The following is a 19178-nucleotide window of genomic DNA, read 5'->3' as shown; positions in this document are numbered from 1 at the left end:
AAATAGATTTAGTGAATTGAGTCTAGAGCCATGATAGTGACCTCTGAGGCATAGTGGAGCTAAATGCTAACAATTTTACATGTAATGATGAATGTAGCATGCTGGTATTTTATTGTCAGTGTTAGGCTATGATCACTACCTTACCTTCTGTGTGCTAATAGTATACTTTGTTTTTTGTTCATGGACTTAATACAGGAGAGAATTGTTGGCCTTCATGAATAATTATGAACAGATTACCTAAATAAGAGGACGCCTCCACACGACGAGCTGGTCCACTGGATTTTGACACCTCTGCTGATTCTACAAATGTTTGCATCCAGCAGCAATCAGACACCATGCCGTCCCAAAGCAATTTCTCCGGCATGCTCCACCCTTTGATAACCACAGCTGCCACAGAATTTCTGCTTTCCCCTTAAAGTTCGCCCACAGACGATGGAGAGGCTGTCCTGGCTGTTTTCGTTTAGCTCTGCGTAGCTGCCGCAAAACAACACGATCAGCACTCTCCGCAATTACTGAATAGACTGAGGAAGCAGCGGCTTGATTTAGCAGACTGTGGGGACTGCCATTTTCTATTATCTTTGGGTCTGTGATGATTTATGCCGCATGTGTGCGAATGCACATGTGCTGGCCTCTCTTTCTCTCTCACACACTTTCTCTTCTTCCCTTTCCTTCCTGTCTGTCTTTCTCTCTCTCACCCTTTCTTTCTCCACATGCTAATATCTCATCTTTTCTCCTGAGTGGGGCCCCTGACCCAAAGTCCACAATACCAGATGTCTGTACAAACTAAGCGAGAGGAAGTCCCGGCTACATGATATGAAGATGAAAGCTAAGATGGTGTTCGATAGCCCCTCGCACTGTGCTGCTGTAATAAACAAGAAGACAGCAAGCTGAAACATTGAAGTTTTCTCAAAGGATTCCCATGCAAAGCAAATAATTTCACCAGTGATTGTTCCATATATGGTTACACACTGTACAGCAGGGACCCCAGTGTGTTAGTATCACACAGACTGCAACAATGGCAAGCTGTTCACCATCGCCCTGAGGAATGGAGCATGTGCTGTGCTCTATAATAAATCACATTTTCTATTCTGTAATTAAAGTATCTAAATACATACAGCTAAAAACAACAGAACGCCTAGGGAAGGGCATATTATGTTAATATTCATCACCGCATAGCTACATAGCAGCAAATTAAATGACAAATAACCTATATGAGCCTACAATCAAAGCAGCCTAAATATATGGTGTGTGCCCTGCTTCCTGGTTAGGAGAGGAAAGCTGCAGAAAGACACGGCTGAATTTAGCCAAAAGCGTTGACACACTAAAACCATCCAGTAGCCACAAGACCTTCCTTCCTGCTTCTCCCCAAACTCGGCCCAGCAGGCCGTGCTGCTCCAGTAATTGAGTGAGTAATGGACTTATTCCGCTGAGTGGTTCTCTGGGTGTACTCAATACGGGGATGTAAATCCTGTGGCAAATGGCAGATTAGAGTAAAAAAAAAAAAACTTTAGGGAAATAAATAAAAGCAAGAAAAGAAAGTACACTGACAAAAGGAAATCCGAAGTACAATAATTCCCACGGACTAAATTCAGCTAAGGTCTTGGAGCTTGGGGCGTTTTCATCAGCCTTCTGAGGAGTCCTCTGTTCTGTTTGGGTTTGGGGTTTGTCTCGTGGTCCTGTATTCACAGTGCTTTCACATTTCCTCAGCCTTCCACCTCTTATTTGTTCCTCCAACCAGAGACGCTGTCGTCTGTACACCCAGACCGAACACTGGACTCCAGCCATTCCATTCCACCAGTGGGATACGATGATCGGAATAATCCCTTTTCTCTAAACGCGCCATGCAGCCTAGATCCTCTAACAATTACCTTGTACAATAAACCCATTATCCATAAATCCATCAGAGGTCTCAGCTCGAGCCCATATTCAGAATGTCTTCCACACAGCGCAGCCTTCTGCTGTGCTGTGGTTTCCTGTCACTATTAACTAACAACACATTGAGGTTTGCATCTGGATTACCGCACATCCTAAAGACTGCACTCAAGTATGTCTCATCTTTGTCTATCTGCCCACATCTCTTTCATCTCTACTTGATTCAATTAGTCAATTATTCTCTCGAATTGTAGTTTCTTCCTCTCCGCCTCTCACAGCGACCACCCTGCTCATAAACAGCGGGCCCACTGCATACATTTCACTGGGAGAATTGACTGAAATAATCCTTTTCCTCAAAACACACCATGCTGTCCAGATCTCCTCACAATTAGCAGCTCATGGCCAGATAGCCCATAGTGAAAATAAGCAGCCTTGAGTCAAAACAAACACATGCGGGCGAAGAGTGCAGAAACCAACACAGACCCGCCAAGTGAAATATTTTCAGGCCGCCTTGTCATGCTGATGCTACGATGGAGATGGTAGCAGTGATCTCATCTGCTAAATATTGTTTTTGCCATGTAGGCTACAGGCACTTTTTCCCCCTTGTTCTGCACACAAAACAGGGTGTATTCTTTGCACCAAGGCTATAAATTAGTGTTTTTGTGGGAGCCTGTTGCTAGGGGCTGGAAAAGGTGGGGGAGTGAAGGAATGGGGAGAAAGGGGGTGCTGTGGCCAGAGGCCAATTAAAATACAGATGTCTGACTGTCGGTGTAATTCCATTCAGCCATGATTTACATTTAGAACAGTCACCCAAGGCCTGCCACTCCATGCTCACACAGGAAATCGAACCTGACTCCAACCTAATGAGAAAAGTGAACCTCCCGAACTTTTACGAGACTCTCGTCTGAAAGGAGCCTTGCAACTTTGGCCGTAATATGAAAGCCCTTTCAGCTAATCACCCATTGACAGGGGAGACCGGTGTATTAGGAGCTCAGAAACCAATTTCACTTTGTGCTGCTGGCGTGAAAAATGCATGGCGGGAAAGTTGCCCTTTGTTAATACTCAAGCTTGGCAGCCTCTCCTAAGGATAATCTCTGTCAAATAGTTTACCTCATTTGGAGCAACATGCTCAAGAATGTACTTATGTGAGGATAAAGGACTTTATTGAGCTGAATGACCAAAAAAAAACAACAAACAGTATCTTTTTTACTGTCAAGTACACACAGTAGGCCAAGCTTTAAGAATCCAGTCTTGACTATGTGATTATTTGCAAGCTGATCGAAATCACAAATATCTGACTAATGGCATATTTCATTCAGAAATATTTGCTTTATAGCTGTGTAACGAGATGTCTCGTGACTCCAGGTTAGCTTAGCTCAGCATAAAACCTAGTAGGCCTTAAAAATTTCATTTATACTTCCTAGGATCTATGCAGTCGATCTTCCCATGCGTCCAGTTTTATGTTGCTATGCAACAGCAACAATGTGGCTTCAATTCTTGACCTCTACAGTGAGGACTTTGGCTTCAATATGTTTTTATGTGTTTTTTCAAGATGGCAGCCCCCCCTGAGTGATATATTTTGGCCTCACTGTTGTGCAATAGTTGGAGGTGCAGTCCTGTCATCCATCTTTATGTACAGTCTATGATGCAAACCTTTTTGTTCTGGCTGCACTTACCCACCAAAGATATATCACATGACTGAACTGTGGAGAGAGCACACAACATTATAAAGTACAAACAGGACACGTCTGAGAGCTCCTTAGTGGATGATGTCATCAGTAATGGAATACTAACATGTCATTGTATTACATTCGCAAAAAAAAAATCCCAGTTAAAACTATAGGATGATGCCAAGATGCCATGATGTGATATTACAGTTGTGTCCTGGCTGTATGCATACTGCATGTATGTGCTCCAGTATTGACTTTTTGAGGTCACCCATTGTATGTACTGAAAGTTTAAAAGTAGGACATTGGAACGCAGCCATTGTCTTTGCCTCCAACATGTTTTTGCTCAGCAGTACTTAGCCGCACGCTGCACTGTAGCTAGCAAGCTATATATTGTGTTGTTACCTGCTTCTGGTGTAAAGACAACCACATTTTATGTTACCTGATATCACCAATATTGTCAATACCAGTATATTATGATCACATTATTTACACAACAGAAGTACGTTTTTCCTGACAAATTGGAGTGGTACTGTGGAGCAGGCCATGCTGTAAAGCTCTGAGCTCACCGAGTGACTTTGCTGTGCTCATCAATGACACTAATCCCACATATGGACGAGAACAGGATACGTTCTGTCTGCAGCCATAACTCACAGTTTTCTTTATCCTCCATTGCTTTACATCACTGCTTTACTGTAACATCGATGTACGACAAATGCCTTGACAGGCTTCCACCAGCCAAAGCAGTCTATCTTAGGGTTTATACCGTACCTCCTGAGCAAGTCAGTTCTCTGCGTTTCTGTTTTATAAGAAAAGGTCAGCATTGTGGTGATTTATAATATGTTCTCCTGTAAATCCAACAGGGTAATCCATCAACACACAACAAAAGCGAAAGCTCCATAACATTCATTTGAACTTGCGTGCATGAACACATGCAACATGTATTTGTACTGCATGTACACAGAGAAGTGTTTGATGTTGCTCAGCCATTTTCTTTTTCTGCAGCTCATCCAGCTGTAATAAACAGGATACTCCCCTCACGACAATGCAGGCAGGAAGCAGTCTCCTGTCTGCTTGTCCCTGAAGACTTTATCTGGGCCATGGTGGCACTCTTTACATGTCATGGTCAAGATGTGCAAGCTGTGCTAAAAAATAGAGGAAACTCTCAATGCAGCTGGAATTCTGACCTCGCCTTCGAACAATACCTCTGACCTAACCTCTGGTGTAAATCAGCCTAGACTCTGACTTGAGGCGGAGAACAAAGAGGAGAGACTTCAAGTGGTATTTTCTTCCTCGCATTCATAGAAGGGAAGTTGAATTTTCTTGCCAAGCGTGTGCACTTATAAAAGTATCAATGAGGGGAAATATAAAAAAAAAAATACTCATGAAGAAGTGACCTCTTGCTGGATTTTCCCTGCGTTGCACATTCCAGCGTGTGGGCGGCGTGTGGGATTAATACAAACGGGTGACTTGTCTTATTGATCAAGGAGGGAGAGCGGCTTCGTTGTGGAAAGCCAATCTCTGAATATAATATATCCCTTTCGAATGGAAGATCCGAGCCCTCGCTTTGGCACTTCATCCCACATCTGAGCCCTCAAGTGTGGGCTCCTTTTTCCCTCTTCTTCCTGCTCTCTCTGCGCCAGGCTGCACAGCATGTGGCGGTGGAGACGGACAGACAGTGACAGCGGTGGGAATGGGCGGCAGGCAGGCACTTCTGAGGCAGGCCTCTTCTCTAATAAAAGGGGTGATCAAACATGTTCTTGGCCTGTGAAAGAAAATATTATTCTAGTGAACAGCAGAACGGGGTGATGTAGGAGGATAAGAGCGTTTTTTTGTGCCAATTTGGTCCTCCAGTGCAATGGCTCTGATTTGGTTTCGTTGTGGGAAATTGAAAACAAATGTGCAGCTTTTGATGCACCACCAGTCATGGATCTTTCTCTTCTTGCTGTCTTTTTTTGTATCAGTTCTGCTTTCACCAGAAGCAACAAAACTCCCATTTTCCCCATAAATAAATACACACAGTCAAAGTCAGATGATGGTCTGTACAAACAAACAGTAAAACCATGGAAACACAGTTGTTCTCCTCCCCTCCTGGAATTCACAGCTAGGAAATGTGTGGATGGTGGAATTATAGTATAACATTACTGTTGACATTCTTGAGCTGTCATGGCGACAGTCTGGCCAGGTAGCTTGAATTTTATTTAAAGTGATCATGACTTGACAAAGTGGAGCACTGACACGTGGCCAAACGCCTCCTCGTATTTGCTCTGCTATTTAGTCACGTTATGTCAGTATTCTTTATGCAAACGCATACTCAAGCACACACACACACACAGACATGTACACACAGAAAGGACACCCAGCTGACTCAGCAGAATGGTGGTGATGATGCGTTTTCTGAGGCAGGGACACATGGGCGCGGGGAGTTGACTGGCGTTCGGCACACAGTGGGATGACATCATCCCCGGGGCACTAATGATTGGGTGACCTCCTCCCGTTTGGTTTCGCCGCCTGCCGTGCACATGTACAGCTAGACAGTTCCCTCACACATTCGCATATTTGCGCCTACTGTACTTACTTTATTGATGGTATTAACTTGGAGGCCCAAGCTCGGGGAAAACCCCGACACAACCGGGGCTGTGCGGAGCTCCGCATAAGACTGTATTATCCCTGCAATCTGAATCCAATTAACAGCAAACCCACATGGAGTTCAAGCCGGCAGAATAGGACGGAGACAGAGGAGGATGGAGGGTGTGTGAGGGGGGAGGCAGGAGTACAAATGTCTGGGGAGATGAAGCAGCAGGAGGAGAAACAAATCACACCATCTTTCCTGCATTTTATTGAGAATTCTTTTGCTCCTTTTGTGCCATTCAACAATAGCATTGTTCTCAGAGAAGAGGAAAGCGGCGGGGCTCACCCTTATCTGCTGAATTCACAATTCCCCAACAGTATCAAAACGGAAGAGGAAGAGGATCCTCCACCAGCCTTCACCATAACTGCACCAAAACCTTTTTTTATTTTTATTGAATCTCAATCTTTTTCTTGTAAGGTCACCAGTCGCTTCACACTCCATGCTGGGGAAATAAAAACAAAGACATGTTTGCATGCCCGTATTTTCTCTCTCTCTTCCTTTATCCTCTGTTGATACAAGGACAGAGCCATCACACACACACATACCGAAGACATTGAATAGATGAGGCAGTGACAGCCGGGGCTCGACTGTGCTGCGGCAGGATATGGTAATGTGAACCAAATGAGTCTCGTACGCATGGTGAGTGGCCCTCGAGACAGATCCCTTCCTATGAAAAGGGTGTTGAAACATACGGTAATTGCTTTCAGTGTCGTTTGGCAGCGGTGCACCTCCTGACTTCAGGAGCTTTTTATAGACAGGGTAATTCTCCATTATTCTGCCAACGATACATTTCAAACGAGAGGGGTGAGGCTGGGGAAAACCAGGGCGACCGTGCACACTTAAAAAACTTGAGAAGTGATAAAAACAAAATGGGGAAACGACAGGAGGAAAAAACTTCCAGTGGAAACACTTTGGTCATGGCACAGCAGCAGCATTGTGACTACACACTGTTAATAAATAATTTGAAGACTGTACTAGAAGCTGTGTGTATAACAACCACACTGCAGCGTGCTAAGGTAACAGACATGGATATAGACACAACAAACATGGCTGCTTTTTGTCTTCCAGCTCTGAATTATTAAAGGGAAACGGCAGATGGTGATGAGAGCAAACAAATGTGAGTTCAGTGTAAGCAGCTTTTGAACTCCTTCCACATCTTCAGCATCTTCCTGTGCTGCCTGTCTACAGACGGAGTGAACCTCAGTCTCCGTTTCACAGTGAGCTGATTTGTAGTGATATTTTGACACAAAATGGCTGCCATGACTCAACCAGGCAGGCTGACAGGTTGCTGACGGATGAAGTGCCTCCACTGCTGCCTCACCTCCGTGTGTACATTCTCAGACGCCTCACCTTCTAAAGACCACCTTTATGGTTCCAATCATAATGCAATCAGCTTTGGAATAACGTCAGCGGGTTGCAGCCGCGTCTCATCACAGCTTGAAAGAGGAAATCTCGTTGCACTTCATAACTTACTAGTTTGGCTGTGGGTGTCACTGCGTAGACATTTTTACTTTTGGCTTTGAGAAGCAGATCTAAATCATCCTAATTTTGATTCCAGATTTTTGCCTTTGTGTTATCACCTCTCTTATTTATGCCCTTTTCTTTTCTTATAACTTGTTTATGCAGACAGGGGGACAAAGTGTTTATTTTCTTTCATTCTTTCTTTCTTATGACATCAGCGGTGGAGAGGGGAAATGCATGGCAGCTTTCTCTCAGGCTGCAGTCACGGCTGAGTGAAGTGTAGCTCCTCCTGAGATGTACACAGGAGAGCCAGGAGGCAAGAGGAGGCTCTAGAAATGGAACATTCAACACTTCAGCTTATATAAACAGGTACTGTTTGAGACAGAGACTTTTGACAGATGAGTGGTCTGTCTCTACTGTCTTTCTCACACTGAAACCACAGTAGATAGGTCGACAATTCCTGAAAAGACATTTAAGGTTGTATAAAGAGGGGCAAATGGTGGCCAGGGTTTGTGTCCATAGACCACTACTTTCTCACACTTAGTCACACTTTTGTCAGGTATGGGCATCAAAACAACTTGGAATAGATTATGGTTTGAGTTAAAACTCTTTGAAGAGGATGAGAAATGATAACCTGATACACAGAACCATTTGAAAAGGACAGGTAGTTTTAAAGGTATGCTTGACTACAGATGATTGGATGGCCCATCAAAATGATGACAATTGTCAGAGGAAACAAAACGAGAGAATCTTTGCAAGTTAGCAAGTAGAATTTAGCGTGGTTCTTACCATGGTAGTAGAAATCTCTACAGCTACAATTGTTAAGCATTGCTAAAGTGAAAAAAAATCCAGTCACCAGTATTTATCCTCTGGGGATCATGAACAGCTGTACAGAATTGTGTGGAAATCTGACTAAAGTGTGTTTTCATATCCAGAGCCACAGCAGTAATGTAACAGCAGTAGTGTAACACAGCAGCAGAGCCAACGTCCTGTGAAAAGGTCTTCAAACCTCTTTCTCTTGGGCTGAATATGTTTTATTTTTTATTAAACTTTCGTTTCACAAATCACATCATGATTGGAAATTTTTCAAATATACATTTACTTTTAATTGCATATACGTTTTATTTTTAATAGTTCAAAACAATCCACCAAGAATAAATTTGGGAAACTGTGTTATCCCTGAAACTACAACCATGTCCCAACCCAGCCTGCGAAAGAAAAACACTATTAGATAATCACAGTGCGTCTATTAAAGCCAAATGTGCACAGAGACCTAATAGTACAGATCAATTGGATAATTCAAGGGTGAAACCAGCTTTTTTAGGCTGCGTTAGAAAATGAGAACACCCATAAAAGCAGAAAATAGATGATATTACACTGGATGTCAGCAAATGTCAGTTCTTTGAGTGCAATGCAGGCCCAAGGCTATGCTTTTAAACTTTCCTTTAGCGAAAAGGGAGACAGGCACGAACTCTTTTATGCCTGCCTGAATATTACACATCCCCTCTTTTAACTGCCAAATATTAAAGGGGGGAAATGATGCAAGATTAGAAAACAACTCTAACATGCAGGTCCTGCCTGTTTGTCACACACTTGTTAAGACTTTCATAATGTTTGCAGAGTGCCGTAAGAGAAGTGGGAAAGTGGAACAATGTTTGTCAGAGAGATTAGTTTAACATAAACAAGGACAATCCTGGGGGTGAGAGAGAAAGAGCTATACTTAACAAACCATTTGGAAGAAATGTAACGTTGACCAGACACATGAAACGTATGGCATTCAGTGAAGAAACTCTCAGGCTCATAGGATTTGACACTGATCCAGGTTTGAAGATGCCAAACTATCAAAACACAGCTTTTAAAACATCGGATGAAAACCGCTGTTAAAGCTCAAAACTTCCTGACGGCTCATGGAAGAAATGACTCACCGCACCGGCCTGTTTATCTGCTCTTTTTTTCATAATGATATTCTTTATTTCCAAACCTCTTCGAATATCTACTCCTGAAGTTGTTGCTAATGTTGAAACGAAGGCAAAAAAAAAACTTTTTTCCGAACGATTTCCCGTCATAAATTTGAAGCCGGCGTTTATAAGACGACACTTCTCACAACTTCCATCACAGCGCTGATATCTTCTCTTCACTTTATTGCTCCCAGATGCTATAAAGCTCCGCAGCCCCTGTTGTCACCCAAGGTGACGATTAAAATCACACAACGCTCCATTCACTGTGACAGCCAGTCAGATCTCACGTACAGTATCATAAACACGCTCTTATCAAGGATCGTCGTTCAGAGGGCTTCAGCCGCCTCTCCACTTCACACACACATTTTCATACATACCATGCATTCTGATAATGCTCCTGCTGTTTGACAAATGACTGGGTTGTGTTTGTTTTATGCAGTTACTTATAATCTGAGTGTATGTAGATTGGCTGGGAGTGCTGTGTGTGTGTGTGTGTGTGTGGTTTGGGAGGGGGGGGGGTCTGTAAGTGCATGTGGGAGCGTTCCTCTGTAGGAGAATTATACAAATGTGTGCGTGTAGGCATTCTGTTTCCTGTCATGCTCTGCAGCTCTGTGGAAACAAGTCCATCAGGCGGGCAGGCAGGCACTGCTGTGGGCTCACTGAATGTTGGTTCAGGCCTGCAGGGAGGGGAGTACGCAGCCTTTACTTAATCACAGCACAAATGCCTTTATTCATCTTCAGAACAGTGCAATTAATTTCAGCGCCAGTGTCAGAACCTTTGGGGAAATCTGACCTGTTATTGCCTCTCTGAGTTGCGCATGTTCTTTCTCTCATTCTGAGGTACCAGACAGGCATTCAAAACTCATTTCAAGGCTAATGTTATATTCACATTCAAGGCTTCCAGAGACTCCCTTAAGTTTCTTTGTTCTATACGTACAATAGAGCTGTTCGGCCTAAATTCTGCAGTATTAAACTATAGATAATTCTATCTGCAGGCTCCTAAAGGATTTTTTTTCTGACTAATTAAAAAGTTTTCTAATATAGAGACTCTGCTAATAATCACTAAATAAATCAATATTTTTATTCACAACGCTGATGTTATTCTCTATTTTACCAAATCCTCTGAAAAGACCAAAACCAAACACTGCTTTAATCTGGCTTAGAGCCTCAAACTAATTTGTCCCTATTGAAGTCATTAAGAAAAAACTAGTTTTATTTCTGAAATAGGCCGTAAAATTTCTGAAAGCAAACTTTTTCGCAAAGCAGGGATTTGATTTAGAGTACGACTTTACAACAGGGAAATAAACAACAGCCCTTATATGTCACATGATGGTTATTTGGACTTTTTCCACGATAATGTTAAATCATCGAGAAATTCAGTTACAGGAAAAAATATATAAAGACAATATATTAGGTAATTATTAAATGGTTAATGATAATAATAATAATGTATTTGACAGTATTTAATTTATATTGCTGTAAATATGGTGAAACAAGCATCATCTGTGCTTATAAATACTTACTTGTAATACAGACCCACATGTGCTGTTCAGAATATTAGAAAATAAATAAACGCAGCTCTGTGGCTTTTTTTTCTTTTTACCAGAATAAAAACTGCATTTTAAGTGTTTAAAGCATCAAGCACTCATACTGTCACACAAAAAAAGAGTGCAGCTACTTTAAATCCCTTCTCTGCACTAAAAGTGAGTGTCTGATGTAAAATGTCTGCAAGTAAAGGAAAATCATTCTGGATACGATTAAACAAAACTTTCCAAGCTCACAAAATTTTACAGCGCTGTAGCTGTGATCCTCTGGCTGAGGGAGAGGAGGAGATTCTGATACATGAGCTCTTTGAGGACCTCCGAGCTGCCGTGCTGTTTCTCAGGGTGAATCACGACATGGATTGATTTAAAACCTGAGAGAAACCAGATGCAACCACAGCAGTTATGAATAACTGGGAGAATTAGCGGACCCAGATTTCTGGCCATACGGCTTCAATAACTGCCGTAATAACCAGTGCTCTTAATATTAAAGTGCTTCGTGAGGGTCGCATGAGGTTATTAAACATGGACATGTTATTTATAGAACATGATATATGCTGGGGTTCATCAAGACAGGGTTGAGGTTACTGATATAGTTTGTTTAGAGTAAAGGAGGAGGATTTTAGAGACATTTGTTACATACTTCTGATTTGGGTGTATTAGTTTAATATGATCCTCTTCATTCTTTTTTATCTGTCTTGTCTAAGCACAAGAATCTGGCAGCTGCAAGGCTTCTGCGAGGACTGCTTTTCCTCAAAAACACTATCAAATAGCCTACTTGTGTATTGGCCATTTGTTTACATGTGCATGCAATCAAGTGTTTGTCTGTTTGTTTGTTTTTTATATATTAGGCCTCTATCACCTCTATATTAACATTAGACTAAAAAAAAGGGGTTTTATTTGTGAAAAACAAAAGATAATTGGATTCGGATCTGACCAATCAGAGCACACTGGGCCTTTTTTTGGCATAGTACAACTTCCTTTTTTAACCACTACATCCATATCAAAACTATGAGTTACTGTATGAATATAATACAGTGAGCCGTGCCAACATGCTACAAAAAAGCAGCATGATGTCATTCTAAAAACTAGGTAGTGTGGCATGCCTTTAGCCCACAAAAAACAAGTATAATCCTTTTGTAAAATTTACTACACAGCTAGCACACACCTCCTTACAGTTAAGTGCAGAAAAGTGACACCGCATCTGTTTGTCAATACATAGAGGCAAATGCAAATATGTCGCTGGCTAATTAGCCGTTCCCAGACGTTGCAAAAATCCCCATGACAAAGCTAAAATGAGCGTTAGGGGAACAAACATCTCCCGAGCCCCAAGTGATGTTGCAAGTGCGACTGGGAAATGACTCTTTATCAGTGTAACTACAAGCCAAAACTGATACGAGAGAGAGGAAGATTCATTTGTACTTGTTGCTAAAACTCATGTCATCATTCTAGTTTTGTGTCTGCCTCATCCACTTCAATTAGCGGAAAGTAAATTCTCTTCCTTTTCACAATGTTAAATATTTGCAACAGTGTCGGAAATGTTTTTGCTCCGGTTCGTACAGGAGCCAAGACTGGGGTTTAAAGAGCTGACAGGACAAACATCAACAAGCATAAGTATGTAAGGGGGTGAGGATGGGGATGGGGGTAGGGGGAATGACTCTTCCCCAGTGACTCCCAGAGGATGTCAAATGAGACGAGTGTGTATGTGCGAGTGTGAGTGGGTTCGCGGCAGATTTGTGCGAGCATCTGTATATGTGTGCACAAGCACATGTGTGCATGCTGTTTATTAATGTGCACACATGTCTGCCAAACATCTGGCCTCACCTCCGTGTTTGAACATTTGCACAGCACACACAGGTCAAGACAACGACTGCCAAGTAAGTCATTTGGAGAGAGTTTATGAAAGTAACAGCATATGCTCCTGAGCGTTAATTATTATTTACCTTGGTGTGTTTACGCCCACCGTCTTTTCCCAAAATCAATTAAGAATGACCCCATTTAGATCTGCTTTCTAAACATGTTCTACAGACTTCCTCATCCAAGTCTTCTAATATTTACATTGCATGCAAAGTGATGTGGCGTTTTTTTGTTTTGTTTTGTTTTTTTTTTTGGTTTTTTTGTCCAAAGTCACTTTGTCTCATTCTCTCGTCAGACAAATGATTTCCTTCAGCAACCAAAGTGTACAAAAGGCATTTCATCTTGCAGCTGTCATGGCACGGATCCCACTCATTCCCTCATTTCTTTATAATTATGCTGCGCTACGTATTTTAAATTACTCCATAAAATGTGTTTCATCTAAAAAGTAAGGGCGAAGAACCCAATTAGCGCCGGAGCAATGAGAAAGCATGCTGTTCCTGCTCAATAGAGTCAATTATAACTGGACGTGGAGGTGTGTGTGTGTGTGAGTGAAATGAGCCACATGCCTCCACCTGAAATGACAGAATCACACAGCCAGTGCTGGGGCCACGTTTTCATGGGGCATTAGGAACTGGTATTTAATTGCAGGCGGATTCAGCGAATTGATTGACCTGCAAATATGACATTTAGTACAAAAGATGAGCTTTTAAAGAGCTCTTTTAGGGCTAAACTCTGGTTAGCTTTTAAATTATCCTCTGATGTAACATTAGAAGTACAATTAAAAGGGTACATGCTGATAAAAACATGGTTGGACTTCCCAGATTTGATTGGGTAAAGCTACTAAAACATTCAGAGGACCCCTTCAGAAACAGAGTCTGAATGTACAGCAACTCTTCTTTCAGCTCTGGCATGCTTTCTAGGTGTCCCTCCAATGTGGTAGAACTGCAGATGTAGACAATGTCTCTGTGGAAAATTGAACTGATCTAAGTTAACATAGAGTTGTGAAACCATGGGCTAAAAGATGCTAAAATGTTATGTGGAGCTGTAGCAGTGGTGTCAGTCCTTGAAAACAGAACGTGTGTGTGGATCTAAATGGCAGCTGACCAGGGAATGGTGAGTTCTTCACCTAACCCTTTACTCTGCAGTTTTTAAAGTAATTTTTTTTAATGCCATTTGATTGCTGGAGATAGCAAAACAGCTCGAAACAAAACAGACCTTGGACTTCTGAGTAAATTCAATAAGCATTGGTATGGTCAGGGGCCAGACTGCAGCTTTAGCATTCAGGTCTGGAGGCAGAGAGAGAGAGAGAGAGAGAGAGCCTGTGACTCAGCCTGCACCTCGAGGAACATGATAGTTAATATAACTACTCCCTTGATGACTTTGTAGATGTATTGGTCCCCTGATCAGATGATCCTGGGTAACATATTGTTAGATGTGGGGCAATATGTCCATATGTTCCATAGGCATAAATGCAACCATGAGTTGTGTTATCAGCTAAACTATTCATTCATTGATGAGAATGTGTTGTTAACTGTCTTAGCGCTTCATGATTTCTCGTTTACCATGAGTTGACCTGTTCTTGTATTAGCAGCTGATTATATGAATTCTAGTGGAATTGTTCTTTTCTGCCCTACTATAACATGATTGAACATAGTTATTGTTATTGTTTATCATATTCCAGGCTTTGTCACGTATGTACAGATCAATAACAGTCTTTCTTTAATTGGAAATTGTCATGACCTTGATGTAACATAACCTAAGTCTAACACTCCCAGTCTGCAGACTCTGAGTTCTTCTGAAATGTGTTTGTTTGCTGTAATGATCTTTCACGCTGCCTTCCAAAAATTACTTGTTTATCCAGCACCACTGGCAGACATACTGTAGTGATTACTTATTCCAACTCACTGCTTGGTATCACACACACACACACACACACACACACGTACACACACATGGCTGCACACTCAGCAGCAGCAGCGGCCAGATAAGTTGTAGTTAGCCATTCTCAGACCGTGCGTTTTCAAGGACTGCTTCGGCTATGGATTTCCACTCAATAACTAATGCGTCTGCTGACCTTGACTACGTGTTAAGAAGAGTTTCTCCCATTTGGAGTGGAGAAGAGGAATGAAGCATCAACAACTGATTTGGCACAAACTGCCTCGAAGAAGCCATTAAAGCTTTAAGATTTCAATGAGGCATCTAGCCTCTTTCCTTGTTTTGGGTGGAGTACTCGGCGTAAGATTAATTGTTTTATTTCTGAGCCACGGTGCAAGGAGCTGACTAATTTTCCTCTGCAGCAGTGAGGGCACCTTAACCATCGCCAAAAGCCAACATACAGCTCTGCCCCTAAAGATATTTCCAGACGGGTTTGTAATTTTTTATGTGATTTACATTTACAGTATGGAAATACCTTGCGTGACACTGACTAAACTAAAAGACTATGCATTAATCTCAGCTCTTGAGAAATGAAAAATAAAGCAAATGAATGCCCCTCAGCCGCTCCGCTCTCACAGCGCCTTGGCTGTTTATGTCCGTGAGACAGGAGCGGGTCATTCGTGTTAATCATGTCCTTTCATTCTTTTTTCCATCTTCATTTCGCACCTCACTTCCCTCCACCACTCCATTCGCAGGTCAACGGCACTATTGATTTACACCCCTCACCTAATCACTTAGGTAACATTTCCCTGGCGGCTGCTTTTTCCTCCCATGATTCATAGCCAAGCAGTGAAATCTCCCAGTTGCCACTAATTAAGCGTAAGGTCAGCCTTTAATCATCACCTGCTTGTGCAGCGTGAGCGACTGCCCTTGCTGATCCAAAGCCTCGCCTAAAAAAATCCTGTGCAAGACAAGGCCTGTCGGAGAGGAAAGATAGCATGTTTTTACTCAGTGCAGTGAGGAATATGAAAGAATGAAAAACACTGATAAAACGTCTTCTTTGGATGTTTTTATAGATTCATAATTGAAGTCGATGTGAGGTGGTGATAAACTGAGTCATCTGTTTTTAACCTCTGCTGCTTTTCACACACACGCATATTATACTGGCTACCCAGGACCAACTCATTCTGACTGACGTTTATGTGCTATAAGTGCCACTTTGGTCCTGTGTGCGATGATTTAACCGCTTTCGACACTAGCCAAGAACTCCCTCTCCCCACCATGCTTACTGCGTCTCACACCCACAGACATCCGCATATTACCACACATGGCACTCTGTAATGAGTGACTGTAGGCAGGAGTTTAACCTTTAACTCTGTGTGTGTGTGTGTTTGTGTGTGTGTGTGAAGCAAGAAAGAGTAGCCTTTTTGGAGATAGTTTTAAAGCTCCATAATAAAGGTTCTCACTTTGCTTTGCTACCCTCCACGGACAGGTCAGAGGTGAAGAAGGGTTGCAGAGCTGGTTATTGTGGAAGGGATGATTGTCAGTCTCAAGATTTCCAATAAAACGATTGTCTTCCCTTTTTTTACTGTAAAGCTCTTGTGAGGCTATCAGTGCTCTGTGCACATGCCATTAACTTCAGAATAGAGTTCATTTCAGCTGTGCAGGCAATCAATATCACACACAACTGTGCACATATGACATCTATATAACCAGCTCGATTTGCTGTTAGGAATCGAAGCAGTGTGGTGTTTCCATTCAGATGAATTCATGTGCCATTTGGGATGTTATACAGTGTCATTCATCAAACACTACATTTGCAATTGCTGTTATTTACATCGTAGCATGCCTGGGAGTCTCTGCTTGATAAATGGAAACTAAAACAGGAAGCTAGGCACTTTTGAGGAAGCTTCATTTTTCATTATTCTCAAGATTTGCATTTGTAGCTTTAAAAAAAAACACAAAAAAAGCTGCAGAATATATTTGCTGTAAAGCAGGACTTCTTCAAAGTCAAATGAGCTCACAGAGTTTGGTCTTAAATCTTCACGTCTCGCCCTCAGGAGGTCAAATATGGTGCTTTAAGGAGGAGCTGCACTTGCAGCCACATATCACTGTTCGCTGGTCATCACAGCCAATTCCACGTCATGCCAAAACAAAAGAAAAAAAATGGTCCACCAGTGTCCAGGGTGATGTATGCCTGTGCAGAGGGTAATTGCAGCAGGCAAAAGGGAGAAGAATGGAGTTCACAAAGGCAGCTTCTAGCTGATGAAAGCGGCAGACAGGCGGACAGGCAGGCCGGGGAACAGGCGTGGAAGTGGTCCATCCGCTGGAGAGAGGACTTGTGATGGATGGGGTGCGGGGATGCCAGACTTGCTCCAAGAGATTGAGAGCAATTCTCTCAGTGCCAAAGTGGCAGAAACAAATGGCTGAGATAGAGGTCGGGTCGCATCATTATGAACTCCCAGACACTGATGCCTTTCAGGTTGTGCGGTCTCTCGGGGGGGTTGGGAGACCTGGCTGACTCTGTAGATAGCCGGTTGGCAGTCTTTGTCGAGTGCTGGTCGAGGCTCACGTCTGCCTGTCAAGACACATCAAGTCCTCTTAGCAAAAAGAAGCCCAGACTCTGTCAGTAGTAAGTGCAAGTGGATGTCTTCATAATCAAAAACATTTCTTGGCCAAGGCTGTTGGGGATTTTTTCTTATTAAAGTGAAAATCCATATTAAAACGGAGTTCACATGTGTTTGTCCCATGATGTTCGGAAGTGAGCCCCCCCACCACCATCCTTCCCACAACCGTACTGGAAAAGAGAGAAGCAAAAGTCAGTCTCTGAAGGCATCAAATGACTGTGCTTCATTGGAAATAAAGTGAGAATGATTTTGTAGCCTCTGTGATAGCCCCTGTGGGTGAGTGATGGTTAAATATGAAGCTCGGGCCCAGGAGTCCGAGGTAAAAAGCTAAAATTACTCCTTAATTAAATATCAAACTTCATGATTTCTACTGGCTGTGAGGACGAGTGTGCTATTCCTCAGCAGCGCCTGATGTCAGGCCAAGAGCCCAGTAAGAGACCTGGTTATGTGTGTGCTTGGTTAAAAGCTTAAAAACAAACCCTGGTGAGACACTCTGATGTGGAATATATTGAAGTATAATAGTTAAAGTTGGTTTGACTTTGACCAGACTCGGAGTTCTAGATGGCACAATTCAGCTACCTCAGAAATACAACATCAACACACACAGTGCTGCTTGTGAACCCTTTAAAATGTTCTATATGTCCGCATTAATATGAACCAAAACATCACTGACTAATTTTTGATTGATCGAGAACTGTGTGGTCCTTTTTTCCTAAATTTGCAAATTCTACCCTTAGCAATGGAAACTCTGCATAGAGATAAATGTAAAATATATATATATAACGCATCAGCCAAACATGAAGCATTTCGTGATTGAAAAAATCCCTGTTGAAATAACTTAACTGTTTAGCAGAAAGTGCTTCTGTTAAACCCCATCACTCACTTTAAAAAGCTAATTGAGAAAATAAGCTTTCCGGCCCTTTAACCACCATATTAATAAACATCTGGGGAATTGGAATCTCATTCTACTTTTAGTTGATTTTCCCTTTGAAATGATGCAGGTTGTTAACCCCAAAGGACAAACCAATCCATTATCCCTCAAAAATGAAAATCAGAAACTGCGCTGCAACCATTTCCAGGTGATCATCTCTCCAGCATTTCCATATTGGAAACCTATTCTATTGGATTGATTTCCCTGGGAGACTTGTCAGTTCTCATTCATTTTTCAATTTGCAACTGCATCAGCGCACGCCCGCAGCCTTTGTTGAATCATAAAAAGGCTGTTTTCTTGGCCACTGCCCCGCATCCCAACTGCAAACCTATGATCTGGCTGCCAAATCAACCATGTGATGTATTGATATGGCGCAGAATTGTGACAACCTAACGATAGATAGCAGTCTGTCCGAAAAGACAAAAAGGAAGAGGGAGGTCCTCGGTTGTGGTCGCTGACATAATTGTGCCTTGAGTTGATTTCATTCCTCGGTGAATGCGGATTGAAAGTCTGTCCCCAATTTTTCCTTCTTTTTCTTGCTCTCAAAGACAGGCAGGCTCAGAATAGCCTTCGTCTTGATGTATTAATTACATGGCACTTCTTCATCTACTAACATGAACCAAAAAGGGGGGGGGGGTGAAGATGGCTTTTTTCTTAGGGCATAGGGAACAGTTTCGTCCTCCTCCTCCTCTCATCGCTGCAGCAGAAGGTGCAGCAGATTAGGTGTCAGATGATATTTAATGTGAAGAGGGCCTGT

This window comes from Parambassis ranga, chromosome 24 (assembly GCF_900634625.1).
Source record: "Parambassis ranga chromosome 24, fParRan2.1, whole genome shotgun sequence".
NCBI classification, from domain to species: Eukaryota; Metazoa; Chordata; class Actinopteri; family Ambassidae; genus Parambassis; species Parambassis ranga.
Note: the sequence above shows the minus strand (reverse complement) of the source record.